General features: G+C 38.2%; 1 pseudogene; it reads left to right on the forward strand.

The window, feature by feature from the left end:
* The first annotated feature begins 2,624 nt into the window (after positions 1 to 2,624).
* LOC148847320 (ethylene-responsive transcription factor ERF024 pseudogene) lies at positions 2,625 to 3,212 on the forward strand (annotated as a pseudogene).
* The last annotated feature ends 551 nt before the right edge of the window (positions 3,213 to 3,763 follow it).

The following is a 3,763-nucleotide window of genomic DNA, read 5'->3' on the forward strand; positions in this document are numbered from 1 at the left end:
CCCCTCTCAAAATATGAAAAAAGAATGCCACCTAAAGGTTTTACTAAAGAGGGTTATGTGGGGCCACTTAAAAGATATATTTAAAATTACAGGATATGTTTGAGAATTGGCCCTAAAGGTTTCACTTGCACACTGACTCGTTATGCATTCTAGTTGGGCTTTGGTATAAGAGTTTCAATAAGCTTGAGTTGAGATGATTTCTTATATTTAGGGTGGCAATGAGCTGAGCATTTCATGATTGCTCGAGCTCGGCTCGTGAGGCTCACAAGCCAGTTCATATATATATATATATATATATATATATAATAAAAATATTATAATTTTTAATTTTTTAACTATCAAATAAAAAATATTTTTATATATAATTTTTTATTTTTATAAAATATTTTTTCTCAAAATCGAGTTCGAGCTTATGAATTTTTTACTCGAACCGAACTCATGCCATTTGACTGGGTGAAATCGGAATTCCATTCTCATTCTTGACCGAATGGCATTCTTCCATTTGAATGAATGGCCATTCAGCCCCTCTCCTCCGATGGTTAAATCCACCGTCGGTCATTGCCAGAAATAATTTCGTTGGGGGGGGGGGGCGACAGGGCTCAGCCTATATGTAATCAGGTACACTTACAAATTTGGATTGACATGGCTGATAGGCTGAATCAATTTGGAATGCCTAGCATTTATAATTGGCATTTTATATGGATCTAAATTTAATTCATTCATATGTTATCAATCCAATTGTTACAGCTAATTAAATGATTACAATTTTGACTCCCATTAATTATATCATGGGGAAGGGGAAATGGTAACTCCAATTAAGACCATTAGATTACTCATTGACATGGGGTGGTTATATTAATACTAATTCTCTATGACCCTCTTGCATATCCTCCTCACTTATCCTTCTCTGAGTGATGATCAGACAGGTGCTGAACGACTAGCAGAATCCTCCCAAAATGTGAAAATGTCGACAGCCAAGTTTATATTGGGCCCAATAGTAAACTTGCCCTTATAACTACAATGGACATGGGCCCAATAGTATGCAACTTTAGATCTCAGTCAACTTTGTTCGCTCAAAAGTCCAAGATATGTTGATTTTATGACCCGAGTTTAGATTCGAAGCAACTCCCATAAACGGTCCAACAGATAGATATTTGTATCTACAGCTCAAACTTAGGAGTCCTGGATGTGATTCAAATGCAACAGAAAAAAGGAAATGTTGAAGTCTCTTTCAATATGACGCGCGGGGTTCCCATTATATATATATAGTGCTTCCTTAATGATAACAAGTAAATAGGAGACTTGATTTAATTTACCATAGCCACTGAGTGAGCTGTTTGATTCTCTCGGTATTAGAAAGAAAATCTCTCACTACTGAACCCATCTCATCTATCTTAGTGACGACCCTTTAGTCTGCCAACGGGTTTCTCCAGACAGTAAGGATACTTGTGTTGCAGTGAATCAAGCAGTGTTGCACGGACTCTCCTAAACATGAATAATGTGTTGTTTTTAGGGCTGTAACTTGGGTTGAAGCTTGGATCAGGATAAGGTCCTAAGGATAGGAAAATATAAATCCAATTTAACTTCAGGTTGGGTTAGGGTCGATGTTTTGACCAACCCAACCCAATTCGAATCCGATTACTCCTCATATTTTTATTAATAAATATTATGTAAATATATTTATGTATACAAGTACTACTTATACTACTTATGCATATATTTATATGCAAATTATGCATCCATTATTATATTTATTTATGTATTCATAAATATGCATGCATGTATATGCATGTGAACAATTTTAAGTTTAAAGCCCAAATTTTCCAAAAGCATCATAGCTATATGTTCTTTTACATATAATAATACTAAAATGAAATTGACCTTGATCCTTGAGTATATGGGAAATAAGAACAGCAAAAAGAAGTAGAAAAGTTGGCCCTACCCAAAAACCTTGGGTTAGGGTTAGGGTTGTGGGTTCGACAGCTTGAGTTGGGTTTAGATTGGGATTTACCTCAACCCAACCTAGTTGTGTTGTATAACATTTTCTTTACATCTCCTTATTTGATATAAATTAAAGGCTTAGTTTGGAAAGAGTGTAAATGCAAATATACCTTATACAAAAACAACCTGCATGCATGATAGTACAGTTACCATTAATAAACAACCCAAGTAAGAAAGATGAAAGACTGTTCAAGAAAATGAGGTTAGATAAGAGTTCAGTCTCTCTCTAGAGTCTTGACCTTGGCTTTAATAGAGCTTGCAACTAACTAACCTCAATATGGCCGGTAGCAAGGTCCCTTTCTCTTCACCTCTTGATCATCCATATTATTTTGTTTTTATCTCAAAAGTGAGTTCATGAAGATGAGAAATGATATCAAGCTACTTTGATTGATCACTATTATTGCAGTTGGGTTTGACTAGTTTAGTTTTCTGGAGAAACCTTTTTAACCAACAGGGTCCAGTTGAGCAACTATTTATATTGGATGGGTTGCGTTACGAGCTCCTTCCACTCAGAGACGTATCAAAAGTTACAACAGTGGTCCATCCAATTCGATCTTTACTAAACGTCCACCAATTCACAATACTCTCTCTCTCTCCCAAACTCAATCAACTACTTTGGAACGATGAATTCCGACGGTAGATTTCCTGGATTTGGCACTAACACAAGCCATTCGCTTCATGGGCACAAACCAGGTGGTTACCGAGGAGTAAGGCGGCGGAGGAGCGGCAAATGGGTATCTGAAATACGTGAGCCAAAGAAGTCCAGTCGCATATGGCTGGGCACATTTCCAACCCCAGAAATGGCAGCTACCGCTTATGATGTCGCGGCATTGGCCCTTAAAGGTCATAGTGCTGAGCTAAACTTTCCGCTCTCCGCCACATCCTTGCCGGTTCCTGCGTCAACCTCCCCGCGTGACATTCAAGCTGCTGCAGCCACTGCCGCAGCTGCAGCTGGGGCAGCTCTTGATTCTTTGTCAGGGTTGACGTCAAGGGACCAAGGCAAGATCAATTCATCATCAGTAATTTCTGAAAGATCCCTCGATTCGAATGAGTACATTGACGAGGATTTCATCTTTGACATGCCTAATCTCCTTCTGAATATGGCAGAAGGGATGCTGCTTAGCCCTCCTCCATTGGAAGTGGCTGAGGATGAGGAAGATGAGGTCACCACCGAAAGCACAGGAAACCAAAATCTGTGGAGTCATCCTTAATTACTTAAATATCCATGCCGTCTCTCTCTCTCTCTCTCTCTCTCTCTCTTGATCAGTAGTTGTAGTACGTGCATGCAGAGGCCTCTCCCTGCTCATTCTTAGGAGTTTAGATTTTTGTTCTTGGATGTAATTGCACTCCTCTTCTATTTAATATTTAAGGCCCGGTTTGATTGCAGTGCAATTTTATTTTCATTGGTGCAGAAGCATGGGACTTCAAATTCTCAATCATTTAATTATTTTTTGTTTCAGATTTATTTGCTTTATCTTTTTTTGGTTGCATTGCAGATGAAATAAAATAAGACCTGAAGCAAAATTGAATAGAAATTACATTCTTCTCGATCCGTAATGCAAATGAAATTGTACTATAAATAAACGGAACCTGAGTATCCATTTTCCGGGAAGCTAGCTTGAAGGCGCCATTGCACAGCAAATCAGAATGCAAGGAAAAAACTCACTGACTCAACCCATTTGCGTCATCTCTGAGATTCAGAAAAAAAAATTCTGCAAAATCAAGCTCAGACAGGAATTTATTCATCACCCCTAAAAGCTGC

The sequence above is a fragment of the Nelumbo lutea genome, chromosome 6 (genome assembly GCF_056320005.1).
Source record: "Nelumbo lutea isolate HS-2025 chromosome 6, American lotus-T2T, whole genome shotgun sequence".
In the NCBI taxonomy this organism is placed as follows: Eukaryota; Viridiplantae; Streptophyta; class Magnoliopsida; order Proteales; family Nelumbonaceae; genus Nelumbo; species Nelumbo lutea.